This window comes from Falco punctatus (assembly GCF_963210335.1).
Source record: "Falco punctatus genome assembly, chromosome: 9".
Lineage (NCBI taxonomy): Eukaryota > Metazoa > Chordata > Aves > Falconiformes > Falconidae > Falco > Falco punctatus.
Window position 1 is genome coordinate 27,751,504 of NC_137589.1, and position 15,799 is coordinate 27,767,302.

Here is a 15,799-nt window from a genome sequence, read left to right on the forward strand (position 1 = left end):
TGCTCACGTATGTCAATCATAATGATGCTGCATCAGCTGCACTGACAATAGAGCATCTTACGGGCACCGGTGCACATGCTGATCCGGTAGCGCAGGCTCAACACTGCCCCCGTGCGGCTCTCGAGGCAATTAAAGAAGAGGCGAAAAAGGCTTTTTTCCAGGTTCCTGACGTACAAAAGCCGCAAAAAGCTTTTACTAACATCATTCAGGAGTCTCGAGAACCTTATATGCAGTTTATTGATAGACTAAAACAGGCTTTGGAACGTCAAGTAGATAATGTGGAAGCTCGGGATATATTGTTAACAAAACTAGCTGTTGAAAATGCTAATGTTGATTGTAAAAGGTTATTGAAGTCTCTTCCCAAACCAAACCCCACTTTGGTGGAAATGGTGAAAGCATGTAACCGAATCGGTACGGTTGACCATAAGTTTGAAGCTATGGCTGCTGCTTTTGCAGCGATGCGTGGTGTGGGGAATTGCTATGGTTGTGGTAAGCCTGGTCATTTAAAGAGAAATTGTCTTGCTCGGGCTGCAGGGAATAGACAACAACCTCCTGGTCCTGGAGTTTGTCCGAAATGTCAGAAAGGGAGTCATTATGCTAATCAATGTCGATCTAAGTATGACTTCCAGGGACAACCGATACAGGGAAACCAACCGCGGAGCGCGGGGCAGCGACGCGCGCAGACACAAGCGCCACAGCAAACATTTCAACAACCTCGGAGAGAAGCACCGACACCTCAAGTCCCTGTCCAGCAACCTCAGGCAGCGCCAGATTGGACCTGGCAACCTCACACAGAGTAACACTGCTCGATTCCTCGGTTCATTTATTATCAACAAATGTCAAAGGACCATTACCCCCCGATACACAAGCTCTGTTAATTGGTAGATCTTCCACAACATTGTCTGGTCTCTTTGTTTTACCAGGTGTTATTGACTCTGACAGTGTGGACGAAATCAAAATCATGGCATGGACTCCATTTCCACCTTGTACGATACCTCAGGGTAGTTGAATAGCGCAATTGATTCTGATTCTGGCAAGGGTAAGCTCTCTTATCACTGATCATCCTCCGCAGAGGAGAGGAGGTTTTGGATCCACAGGGTTACTTCACATTTTGTGGGTACAATCTATTTCTCCACAGCGACCTATGTATCAGTGTACCCTTGTTTACAATGACCAACAAATAACACTAAATGGAATCATTGACACTGGAGCTGATGTCACAGTAATTTCTCAAGTCAAATGGCCTCCGCAGTGGCCACTGACTAATGTCTCTCAGACACTGGCTGGGATAGGGGGGACCGGTAACAGTCGTCAGAGTTTGGAACTAATTCGAATTCAAGGACCAGAGGGACATGTGTCTTCTGTTAAACCTTTTGTGCTACCAGTCCCTACGGTTTTGTGGGGACGTGATGTATTGTCACAATGGGGAATGTCTATCCAAACACATTTTTAGATAGGGCCATTGAAGTGTGTGACACCCTAAAAATAACCTGGAAAACTGATGCTCCTATTTGGGTGGATCAATGGCCCCTTCCTTTGGAAAAATTTCACGTACTTCAAAACTTAGTCTCAGAACAACTGTCCCAACAACACATTGTACCTTCTACTAGCCCATGGAATTCACCAGTTTTTGTTATTAAAAAAAAACCAAAAACTGGCAAGTGGCGCTTGCTCCATGATCTCAGAAAAATTAATGATGCTATGGAAGATATGGGAGCCCTCCAACCTGGGCTTCCGTCCCCGACTATGATCCCTCAACATTGGCATCTAACTGTCATAGATCTTAAAGATTGTTTTTTCAGTATCCCTTTACATCCAGATGATGCCCCGAAATTTGCCTTTTCAATTCCAAGCATCAACATGCAAGCTCCGTTGCAGAGATATCAGTGAGTTGTACTGCCACAAGGTATGAAAAATAGCCCTACAATGTGTCAATGGTATGTTGCAAAAATACTCAGTCCTGTCCGAAATTCTATGCCTACTGTGTTATTGTATCATTATATGGATGACCTTTTAGTGGCAGCACAACATCACGAAGTCATGGAGAAAGCTGTAGCCCTTGTCACAGATGCTGTGAATTTGGCAGGTCTCTCTATAGCACCAGAAAAGGTCCAGAAGTTTCCCCCTTGGAAATATCTGGGCTGGCGAATAAGAGCACAAACTATTGTTCCTCAACCATTGCAGATCAATACCAATGTAAAAACCTGCATGATGCACAAAAATTACTGGGAACAATAAATTGGGTTAGACCACTATTGGGAATTTCTAATACAGACCTGGGTCCTCTGTTTGAACTACTAAAAGGGGACACTAATCTTTGTTCTCCACGTAATCTTAACTCTGAAGCAGATACATGTTTACAAAAGGTTGCCTCAGCTATTGCTTCTTGACAGGCCCACCGATGGGCTCCTGAACTACCTTTTTACTTGATCATTTCAAACCCTGCTCGACAGCCTCATGCCCTGATATTTCAATGGGACCTTCAGAACTCAGACCCCTTGTTAATTATTGAATGGATCTTTTTACCTAACCAGTCTACAAAAACTATTTTGACACAACATGAAATGTTTGCCTCTCTGATTGTTAAAGCTAGATCACGCCTGTTAACCTTATCAGGGAAGGATTTTGTCTGTATTTGTCTACCAATAACAACAGTATACTTACAATGGCTTTATCAGCAATCAGACACCTTTGTTATGGCACTTGCTGACTATACGGGTCAAATAACTTCCCATCCACCTTCACACAAACTGTTTAACATTGACTTTCGTCTGATGTTAAAACCCAAAAGAAGCGAACAACCCTTACAGGCACTTACAGTGTTTACAGGTGGATCGGGCAAATCACGTAAATCTGTTCTTCTGCGGTGGGATGATCAACGGAGACGATGGGACTCAGACATAGAGACAGTCTCCGGTTCACCTCAAATAGTAGAACTGAATGCAGTTGTTCGTGTTTTCCAAAAATGGAACGTACCACTCAACCTTGTTACTGATTCCGCTTATGTTGCAGGTATTGTTACACAAGCCAAAGCTTCTGTGCTGCGGAATGTTTCACATTCACAACTTTTTACCCTGTTACAGGAACTTATTTTCCTTTTGGACTCTCGATCTGCACCTTATTTTGTTATGCATATTAGATCTCACACCTCATTACCTGGTTTTCTTGCAGAAGGCAATTGACGAGCTGATCTATTGATGTTCAAGTATTGCCAGACCACATTGCACAAGCTAAACTGAGTCACTCTTTCTTCCATCAAAATGCTAGAGCTCTTAAACGACAGTTTGACCTTACTTCTCAACAAGCGTCAAATATTATTGCTGTCTGTCCTGATTGCCAAAAACATTCTTTCCCATCAATTGCTGCAGGAGTTAACCCTAGAGGATTACAAAGCCTACAATTATGGCAAACAGATGTCACACATTATTCTGAATTTGGTAACCTTAAATATATCCACTCTTCCATTGATACATTTTCAGGTGCCTTGTTTGCCTCTTGTCACACAGGACAAAAGGCACGAGATGTTCGTAGACATTTAATGTGTGCTTTTGCTACTTTGGGTATTCCCTCAAAGATAAAGACAGATAATAGTCCAGCTTATGTTTCAACAACTATAAAAAACTTTTTTGCCCTATGGGGTATAACTCATATTACTGGCATTCCTCATTCCCCCACCGGTCAATCTCTCATTGAACGGTCTCATCAGTCTTTAAAACGTCTATTAGAACAACAAAAAGGGGGAATGGGAATGGCTATTCCGGAGGAATGGTTACAGAAAGCATTGTATGTTTTTAATTTTTTAAATTGTTCTTTAATAGATAATAACCCACCAATAGTTTGACATTTTACTGCAAATACCTCCTTCGAGGCACGGGTTAAAGCCCCAGTATTGGTTTGAGATCCAGAAACAGGTAAAATTATGGGACCATATCCTCTTGTTACATGGGGAAAAGGTTATGCTTGTGTCTCCACAGAAAAAGGACCCAGATAGATCCCAGCAAAGAATGTACGACCTTTCCGTGAACCTTTACCACAGACAACTGATACCAACACTGACCCTACTGAATGAAATAAAAACTGAGTGATGATTTCTGTTTTGCATTAATGTCAGGTAACCAAATTCAGGATATAGCATCTATATTTCACTTTTTACAGTGCTTGGAACAGACAATATTGCCCTGGATTAAACCACTTAACAAAGGTAATACGTTTGGACCAGACCAGATCCCCAACACACTGACGGCACCACTAGCAGATATTATCTTCCCTTACATCGAATGAACCAGATTGGACAGTGTCTCGATTTCTACAGTTATGTTGCTATGAACATGGAACATCTTATCGACTGTGGATCAAGATTCATTGTGAACTCTGTGATCACGATCGCTGGTGAGTTGTAAGACTAAGGGACAGATGGGGTCATTGGATGTGTTCTGAGTATAATAATCAAATATTAAGGTTTAATCATATACAGTGGGCTGAACGTTTTATGGGAAAACCTCTTTTGGAATTAGAGGGAGTTATAGGGTAAGGTTCTGAGATTTTGCCAAACTTAGTTTTTGCAAATTTTTTATCATTGATTGAAAGCCTAGAAGTACGGGCTATTGCACAGTTGTTGTTTCAATATATTGTATTAGCAAGCAGAATTTATATTATTAACAAGAACATTATTGTAGGATTAGAGTGTGGACAATCAATTGCAGTGCCTCGGTCATGGACAGTACGACCAGAAGAATGGCTGGTTGTAAAATGACAATGGAAAAAGAAAAAGAGAAACAAGCGTTGTCAGTAATATGGATAATGATGTTCATACCTGGACCTTGGCCTATTGAAGGTAGCTCTTATCCCCCTTTTCTACCAAAGGTAAATGTTTGGGTCACATTGGCGAACTTGACTGGACAGGATACTCTGTGTCTTGCTATGGCCACTCTGGATCAGCCTTTTTCCACATGTCTTGTGGGCTTACCATTAGATGAATGGCCTATACCTAGGGACCTTCAAAGTCTTTTTCCACCCAAAAACGTATCAAAAAATGTGACAGACAATTGGGATGTATGGATACCCCATCTCCCACTGGCTACTCTGGAACCGCAGGAAATTGAACTCCTTGGTTCAGTAAAAATGGATTTTTGCATAAAATTTAACTACACGGGAAAGAATCAATCTAGGGCATGAGACGTTTCCCCTATTCATCCTGTTTTTAGAAATGCAAGTATCTGGTGTAATTAGACTGCTAACAACTTGTCTAAATCTAGCAATACTCCACTCTCACTACCTGCTGGAGTATTTTTTATTTGTGGTGATCGAGCATGGCCTGTCATTCCTTCTCATATAAAAGGAGGTCTGTGTAGCTTAGGGTGACTTTCTGTCCTGACTCCTAACACATTTATGATTTTACAACATCACTACTCTCGAAGGACAAAGCGTGACGTTCATGCATTTGCCTCCGATTGTGATGATAACATGCAATTTTGGTCCTTTGGCCAACGCTTTATTGCATCTCTTCTGTTGCCTGGAGCTGCTGCAGGAAAGGCTCTAGCAACATTAGATAAGCTTGGCTGTTGGCTTGCCAAACAAACTAATGCCACAAGCAGTTCCCTGTCTGGTCTTTTATTAGATGTTGATAGTGTTCGCCATGCGACATTACAAAATAGAGCTGCAATAGATTTTTTGCTTCTGGCACAAGGTCATGGTTGTGAAGAGTTTGAAAGGATGTGTTGCATGAACCTTTCAGATCATTCGGAATCAATTCATGCTAGCATCCAAAGACTGAAGGATGGAGTTTCTCATCTTCAACAAAGTGATACTTGGAATTGGTTAGATAAACTGTTTAGTGGTTGGGGCATTTCAGGATAGTTAAGAAGTTTAGTGAAGATGATTATATATGCTTTAGTTGCTTTTTTGTTTGTTCTATTACTTATACCTTGTCTTTTACAATGCTTACAAAAATTAATAACTCATTCGATTTCAGGGGTTCTTTTTGTGCAACAGGAAGGGGGATATGTAGGACAAGGCCTCAAGGACAAGAGTCCAAGTACTGACAGCCTGATGAATAGAGACTTGTTAGAACTTGTAGGGCACAAGCCCTGGGAACAAAGGAACAAGCTAACTGCAGACCCCTGAGCCGTTACAGTTGAGGAGGCAACCAGACGGACAGAGAAACAAGTAGCCAGATAAGGGAACGGAGAGCGCCGATATGTAACTTTGTTAATCAAGAAAGCTGCATAGAAAGAAACCCCCTAATTTTGGAATAGAAATTGTTGCTATGTCAAGGTAAACTAATAAGTTCCTATTGTTCTAACGGTGTGCCTTAAATATCAACCAATCAGTGTTTTTTACACTTAAGATTTAACCAATCAGCGTGTAATATGTAGAAGGTAGAAACGTATATAATTGTAAGAAAATCACTAATAAACCGACAACTTGCTTGCATCAAGCTATGTCCCGTCTCTTCATTCGCTGCAGGAGGTGATGCAGAAGGGAACATTTTAGCATGCAGGGGAATTAAAATGAATCAAAATTTGTCACTTGACCCTGACCTCTGTATTTCTTGTGAGCAGCAGCTGCATTCAAAGAGGCCGGTGAGTGGTTTTATAGATGTCTGGCTGGGACAGGTAGGATAGCATCAAGGTAACTTTATGTTACCTTTATATGCAAAGCAGCTCTGCATAGATGTATACACACACCACTGGTCTCAGGCTGAGGAGGTTCTTCAGAACTAGCTAGTCCTGCTCGGATGCCTACTAAGCAGTCGATAACAGATATATTTTGGGATAACAGCCCAGCCTTTGAGAATCGAGAGATGCTTCACATTTTCCAGCCCAAAGGCCAGCTCCACCCCAGTAAGCCAGCTCAGAGCCCTGCAAAGGGGCAGGGCTGTGCTCTGAGAGATCCCCTTCCTACCGAAGCTTTGAAGGAACTGGAGGGAGAGCAGCTGAGGGCTGCCAAGTACCTTGGCTTCCCCACAGGTATTGGAGAAAACTGCTACCACTTGCCTTGCTGTAGTGGGGTTACACAAGGCCAAAGGAGAGGACTGTCGTTTTGTAACAGCAGGTGACCATTTCTTGTAACAGTGAAGGTCCTGTGAGACTAGAGTGAACACATGGTCCTTGGGAGTAGCTAGGTGGTGATGCAATTCAAAGAATAAAAAAGGCAGCTTGTGACACACAGAAGGATGCACGTTCATCTGTGGATATGTAGGTTTCCTGTGAAGGTCTGTCCAGCGAAGCAAGGGCTGCTGGCATCTGCTATACAATTTATATGGTCTCTGCCCTGGCATGTCTATCCAACCATTTTAATTTCTGAGAGATTACTCTTTAGGACTTAAAAACATTACAAATGGCCTCTAATCAATCTCTGTATTATCAATTATTACAATCTTTCCTCTTAGACAGAACAAGAGCTACTTTTCCATGAGGAATGAAAAGACCATATGTGCAGAAATACCAGGAGGGCCTGGATACCAGAGTGACAATGTATAGATGAAAATTAAATGTCTCATCATGCTTGGAACTGATCTAAATCAACATGGCACACAAAATGCCAAAAGCTCCCATGACTTCTTATCATAAGGCTGTTACCAGCAGCTAAGCAGAATCAGTTAAATGTTTTAAAAATATATATATTCTGCAGAGAGATGCTGTAAATATTAACAAAAAACCCCCATGTGTTATGTTTTTAACAGTTCCTTACCCAATTTAAGCTTATTAACAAAAGAAATCAAAGTTGATATGAATCAGGACCACATTTAAAACATGTACCGGCTGTTGTTACAGAAGCAAGGTTCACCAGCAGTTTCTTTTTTTTTTGTTGTTGTTGTTATTAGACAAACTATTATAGCTGGAAAACCAGCCAAGTTTTTAGGCATGTAAATCCTTCTTCAGCACTCATTGCTGTCATACTGTCATTGAGAAAGATATTTCTGGACATTTTCAAACAAAACCCCTCAGCCTGCAGTTGGTTTAATTCTGCCTGCACTGGTAATTAGATTTTTAAAACGGTTAGTTGAAAGGAAGCAGCGTGAACATGGGCTTTAGAAATGTTTTTATTTTCCATTGTTAGGTACACAAATATGCTTTAGGATCTGGGTTGTGTTAAACATATGTTTTATCTAGGAATATGAGAGATGCACCTACAGAGAATAATGTGCATATGCAAATTCACATAAATCTCACTGATTTTAGTAATTGTTCATATCACTTGGACTAACAGTCTGATCAAGACCACAAAATGTCACACTTAGACACCCTGAAATATTTTCAAAACCTAACAGAGAGGCTTACCTTACCTTTTAGATCAAGGCCTTTTTCTTTGTTAGTCTTTGCTGAAGGATAAATTTTTTCATGATGGTTATTTCTAAAGTTACATTCAACAACCTATTAAATATAAAACTAAGAATGCATTAAACCAGAAATGTTCCATTTTTTCTACTTTTGGCTTCTCACAAATACATTCTAAAGAAATTTAGCTATACTATGACTAAAGCATTTGTCTTTCTTGAAAGTAACTTTTCACTTTCAGCTTTTAAAGAATGAATCATTTTGTTCCTTGATTTTAGAGTTTGCATTTGAACATGATGAGTCAGAAGGACCATGAGCTATCACAGCTGGCAGTCCTGGGTCATTGATTACCCTCTGTGGCCCACACTGGTCTATACTATACAATGCTGCTTTGAAATGTGTTAGTCCCAGCAGTGAAAATGTTTTACTGACTCTTCCACCCCTTAACTTACATCTAATGTAAATCAGATCTTTGTATTGCTCCAAAGCCAGTCTGTTCAAAGCAAGTGGAAATAAATGTTACCTTTTTTTCTGACTTCAAGGCTCTTCTCCATGTCATGTTTCCAGTCACTTCTTCCCCTCTTCTGTATTCCTCACTATACACTGTTTCTTCCTATTTTCTTTCTTCCTATCTTCTTTGTCACTTCCATCGAGTGTCTTGTAAATGTTAGTATTAGCTGAGGAAGTGAATAACTTTGGCAGGATGCAGAACTGTGGAAACAGAGCACAAATTATACTGTCTGTATCCAAACCCAGGGAGCACAGACATGTCCCAACATCCCCTCTCGGTTTACTGATAAGGAAAAAGTGCTATAGAGGGTGAGGACAAGAATTAACACTGCCCCTGTAACAAGTAATGCAATATCTAAATTTCTCCTCCAAGCAATGCAGTGTACTTCCTTTAACAGGTTTTACACAAATAAGTGCATTACGCATCGATAGAAGGTAATTAAGATTTAAAATTATGAAGTGGTGTGTGCACACATTTCTCTAAAAGATTAAAGGGAGCAGCTGAACGTAAATATATGTTCGTTTTAAAAATGGAATATAAAGAAATCTCCGCCATTTCGTATTTTCTTGTTTCTAATTTTAGGCAGACACCTGGAAGGGCGGTTGTTTTTCGGTACCTTTGCTCGCTGTTCGGCCGGTAAAGGGCTGCAAGGGTCTCTTGTGCCATCTCCTGGTTATAGTAAGGCTTCACAGAGAGGAAACTGCTGCACAAAGGAAGGGGAAAAGTTTGTTTAGCTGAGGCAGTGATATAGAATCATTTAGGTTGGAAAATACCTTTAAGACTATCGAGCCCAACCGTTAAGATAGCACTGCCAAGCCCACCGCTAACCATGCCCCTAGGTGCCACATCTACACGCATTTTAAATACCTCCAAGGATGTGACTCAGTTCTTGGTAGCTAAGACAACTGGCAAGGCTTGCTTTCCACTCGCCCTCACCTGTCCCCAACACATGAGTGCCCATGGCAGGCTTTTACCACTCTGCTGCTTTTAGAATGAAGTCACTTTTCTACTACGTTAACATATGTATCTAATGGAAATTCAATATCCCCCTATAATATGTTTTATGTAAGTTCTAGTAACACACACCCTAACAACACTTACTCTTTTGCTATGTACCAGTGGAAAAATGTAAATAAACCCTTGAAAATTAAAGTGACTGGAATACAACAAAATTAATAACAAAATTAATAGCATTCCCTGATTGCAGGTAAGTATTTGAATTTGGGTGCAATCTACTGAGAACACAGAGGGACTGAAGATCACTGCCAAGTCCCTCTCTCTTCTCAAGTGGGACTAGGCACTTAGGACAGTTTGATCTGATCTGTTCTTACAGATCTACACAAAAGAGGATCCCACAGGTGTTACAGGTGAATAACCTATTCCAGTGCTCCACATGAAGCTTTCCAATGTGAAAACCGAAACACCCTTGCTTCAAAACTAATACTGCTTGACATTGCTTCACAGAGCATGGAGAAAACTCACTCTGTAGCTACTACAGCTTTTCACAGCAACATTTCACACACCCAGTCCTGCTTCGTCTTGTCTACATAAGCCCAATTCTGCCAGTCTTCCTCTGTTTATGTTTTCTAAATATGTTTTTGTTATAGTCCTCTATTCTCTTTCATGTGTGTATCTTAAGTGCAGTACTAAATCGTAAAGTATTCCTGCTGATGCTTCACTTGTGCCAAACAGAGCAAAATAATTACCTTCTGTCATATATGGCTTTCTTATAGCACATCTCAGGTCTTCCCCCAATCCTTTCTTTTTTCTTTTTGAAAACTGTACACATTGATTCAAATTTGGTTTGTGATCCATTATGTTTCCAAATATTTCTTTTGAAGTTCTGCAGTTATTTTTAATTTCATATTTATCCTTCAGAAATATAAGACTTAGAGCTTAAACTTAAATCATCATCACAGTTATTGTGAGTTCTGATCTTGTATGTCGTGTAAGCGTGCTTTCCATCCCACCCTGTATTTCACTAGTGAAAATCCCAGACACAACGGGACCGAGGCACCACCTGCAATAATACAGTGTAGAGCTTGAGATGGGTTTGTTATGGTAACCCAGGACAGCTTGCCTCCTTCATGAGAGTAAGTAGAGTCCCAAGCATGTCTTATCTTGTTGCTGCAACCTGGGAAAGTTTGTTTCTTCCCATTCGAGTATGTAGAGTCCCAAGCACATTTATCTCATTGCTATGGTAAGCCAGGATGTTTCGCCTTCCCCCACATCTGCGTGGGCACCCCTGTGAAGGCCAGCTGCAGATCTCAGTGCTTGGACAACAGCACCTGCACTACATTGGTTCACTAATGAGCAAAACAGGGCATTGCATATGTATAATATGTTAATCAGTGCAGGTTTTATTACTCACCCCTGCAGTGCTTTCCCTGGAGCTTTACTCCCAAGCAGGGCTCCACTGCAATGCTATGCTTTTGATAAATCCAAAGCTTTCACTTACTGAGTGTTGTGCCTTGTGCCTGAGGGATCTGCACCTGCTTTTTGCTCATAGCATACACATAGTCCTACCCTTACTACATTTCACTCAACTTACCTTCGCTATTTAACAAACACTGGTAATTGTGTTTGAAATTGTATATTAACTAGTTGTGTATGCACCTCACAGTACTATCATCTGGATCTTAGCAACCTAATATATAATCAGGTCAGGTGGATCTGTTGTCAAGGGGTTTATTGACTTTAACATATAACATACTATTTTATCATCTATTGGGACAGTTACCCTGACAAAGGAGATCACTAGGTTGTTTAAAAATTACTTTATGGAGAAATGCTTATTTAGCCTTTTAAATTAATCTCTATGCTTGAAGATTTTTAGACAGTATTTTCAGTAACTTCTATTACTCTATCAAAGTTCATTGGGCTGATCCCCCAAGGCAGATTCCCTCTTTACCTCACCTTTCCACTTATTCCTGTGTTTTTGCCTACGTTTAATAAGTAATCTTATTTTCTGGTTCTCTGGGAACTCACTCATTCTTCCTCAATCAAAAATATGATTATTCTAAGAGGACAATCATTTAGAGTGTAGGGAGTGAAACAGCAAGCACTTCAGGCTTTTGCACCATCGGGTATTTATTCACCTCTCCTGGTAAGCAGATAACTCTTATTACATAACAGAAAATTTTTTAATGATCCATTTTTATTGTTTTGCTTTTCCCTTGCTGGCAGGCAATAGCATTTTTTCTGTCTGGTTTGGTTCCTAACCTTCTGTGCTGTTCTTTTACATTTGTTCTTGCCCATGCAGCCTACTTGTTCCCACTGTTTTTCAGTATTCTTTTCTGATTTTTTTTCAGGTCATCAATGCACCTCTAATGCAGCCACACTGCTCTATCACTTTTCTTTCTTTTGCAAGAGGAGAGATTGTTGTTATACTTGAAAAATATGGCCTGTTTTAGAAACCTCTTTCAGAAACTTTTAGGTCTCCTGAACTTCTCTTTGCCTTAGAATTCCTTCCGCAGGTCTTCATGTACTAATTCCTTGAGTTTATTGCAGGTTGCTTTTTTGAGGCCCACTGTTGTTACTCCGCTTCTTTCATCCCTTTCTTTCCTTTGAATCATAAACTTTGCTGCCTCATGGTAACTTTTATTCTTGACTGCTTTCCACCTTCAGATTTTCAAATAGTTTATTAGTCACAGTAAAACCTTAAATAGTAACCTGTTTGTACAAATGAAGTCTTTCCACTCTCTTTCTGGCTGATGATCAGTTACAGACCCCGTGCTGTGGCACCTAGACCTTTTAATTTAAATACAGAAAAAGACATGTAGGCCTGTCTTTGGATTCTAAGCCAACTATTTTTTTTTTATTTTACCACTCTTTCCTCTTGTCTTGCCTTCCTTCCTCATGTTTGTTCCCTCCAATACCTGCATTCGTGCATTACAGGTCTGGCTTTCTCCTGTTCCTCCCCACGCTCCCAGCACCAGCTCAGACACCCACAGCTACAGCTGAACTCTCCCCATGCCAGTCTCAGACCAAAGCACATCCTGGCTGTCACCGGAGGGATAAGCAGGTGATGTGGGATGTGAAGCAGAGTGTACTGCAACATGTCCCTTGGTCTGGACAAACACAAAATAAAGGACTATTAATGACATTTCAAAATACATCATCCGTGCAATTTTGTATTCAGCCTGACGATACTCAGTAATTTTATCAGCTATCTCATCTTATGTGTTTGGTGACCTATTGCAGATCCTCACATCTTTCTCTAAGTTTCAGTCTTTTCATCAATTATCTTTTATTTAAGTAAACTAATTTGGGAGATTTTTGTATTCTCAACAATGGCCTTCAATAACTTTATCCGATCTTTGTCCTGCAGTTTACCTTCATGGCAAAAAGTTACTTTGCTAATGTCAGTGGATTTACATACCCATCTCAGGAGTCATCTGTTCTTTTTTGGCCTTTTATCTTTAAGCCCTTTTCCCTTTCACTTCCTGCACCAAGAAACAGAGAATTAGGAGATACCTTGAGGGGATATCAAGACATTGCTTATGTGTGACTTTATTCTTTATCCTCCCTTTTCCACAAAAAAACAGTAATCATAGTCTATGTTTGTGCAGCTGATTATCCTGGAACTTTGCACACATCTGCGTAACGTACCTTATTTCATCGTGTGTCATATTCTCACGTTGTCAAGACAATTTTACTCCTCTTCTTCAGCATGCCTGCAGAGCCCCACACAAATCAGAGCATGGTAATGAAGGCATGAAGTAATGCCAAATAACAAGCCACTGTCAGCCACTCAGTGGTTATCCACACAAAGGTAAACTGCTAAATGCAATCTATTTTTCCTACCTCTCTTCCACTAGCTTGTTTGCAAAAGAAGTATTGAGTATCTGCTACTTACTTAAGTAATTTACTACTATTAACTTTTTATGAGCTTTATGAGATATGAGCACAAATAAGCATCTATTTGCAGAGATTTTAATTTTGACTCTGATGTTCAGGCTCACCCACGCCCAGTCAAGCTTTCCAAATTATGTCTCTCTGAAAATGGCAACTTAAATTGTCCAGTACTCTAAGCTCTTAATTTCATTATGAAAATTGAGTTCTACTGGTTTAAAACACAGTATCTATTTTAGAGTCTAAATCCAGTATGCATTTAATCTACATAACGCTGCATCAGAACGAGACCAACCTTAGCATTAGAATGAAGAATTAAATGAAATAATCTTACAGCTAAGACAGAGGACAGATTTACAATACAGTAATTAAACCCCTGCCTTTTAGGCAAATTACAAAAGCATCCTTTACATTAGACCAAAAATGAATAAACATAATGATGCAAAGACTAGAGTACCACAGTGGCCTGATGTAATATGGTAACTGTCAATTCCACTCGCACCAAAAGTGGAACTGAACAGTTCCACTTCAGTGGAACTGAAATGAGACACCGAAACGTCACTGAACAGGAAGCACACTAAAATAACGCCAGGCTGAAGCTGTCCTGGCATACTTGCAGGTTGTTCACAAAGACCCTTCACATAATAGACTTCTTCAAACACTGCAATAGAAGAAACTAAAGAGCTTCTCTCTGCAACGGGAGAGAAGATTCTGCAAATCCAAGTTTCTAGTCTACAGGGGTTGTTGTCACTCATTGACAGGTTAAAACCTACCACATAAAAATGTCCTTTTTGCTGCAGGAATTTTAAAATAGAGATTGGAAAGGTGGAATTGTTCATTCTCACATGTATTTTAGAGAGTTTTCAGAGTATGAAATCACATAAAAACCCCTAATAGCATCTTCCACCACAAATTAGTAATTTATTGGTACTTAAAATAATTACAAGATCTCTTGGAAAAAACTTTTATAATGCAAATTTACTGTGAGCAGTTGAAATGACTATCTGAAAATTTCGTACATTTATAATAACTAAATGAAGGCAAAAAATCTTTATAGGTGAAGAATACCTGTAAGGCAAATCTCAAACGTGACCACTCAAGCTTGATTTTTGTGGCTTGAGTTTTCAAATGCTGTTCAAACATGCATTTCCAGTACAGTTTGGGACTCCTTCTAAAGGCCAACACATATTTTAAAATTATTATTTATAAAGCATGTTTTTGAGAAAGAAGATTTTTTTGGGCTGGAGGGAACAAAAAAAGGAAAAACTCTGAACAGAACACAACATGTAATTTAAATGAGGGTATGTTTTGGATTGTATTTAAGCAAGTATGAAGAAAAAAAAAGAATTTATTTGCACTCTTTCCCTCATCGTAATATCAAAGATTGAAACAATCAACCATATGTTTAACACTGAAAAACTGTTAACTTTCCTCCCTCCAAACTGTAGTTTATTGTTATTTAGAAACAGATTTCCTGAAATTTCAATCCTTTGCAGATCACATACAGCACTCACAGAATTTAAGAGTATCAGCAATGCTTATGAAACCAGCCCAACACGTAAAGGAAGAAAGCAGAAAACCTTAAAAGCAAGTTTTAAAGTGGTTGAAAAATGTCCAAGGAAAGAAAATTGTCAGAATCATGAATCAGTGTTGATTCAAGAAATATCTTCCAGCTTCTTGGTTCAGGCTTCTATGGAATAGTTCATAGGATCCAATTAAATTCATTCCCGTTTCCTGGCAGGCTTCTGAAGATGCTGGGGCTGGAAACCTGCTTTTGAATGCAGTCAGTGTAATTAGGACAGGTCCCAGCTCTCTAGCAGGAGGCCTGAAAACCCCAGGGATCCTGGAAACAGACACCTGCAAAGGGACACAGAAAGAGCACCAACACACAGTGCAAATGCTCCCAAGGAGCAGACTTCATATCAGAAACTCCATGGGTCACTGTTTGAAAAATAAACAACATAAAACCAAGATGAGGGAAGTGTGGAAAAAAATGAAGAAGAACTAGGACAGCTGGTGGCAATTCTGGCTTAAAGAACATACTAAATTTTTTTTCAAAATATTCTAATTTGGCATTGGAATGGAAACATGAGGCCAGACTGCAAAGTTGCTCATTTATGCAATATAATTACTGATGCCAATAACATTTTACTGA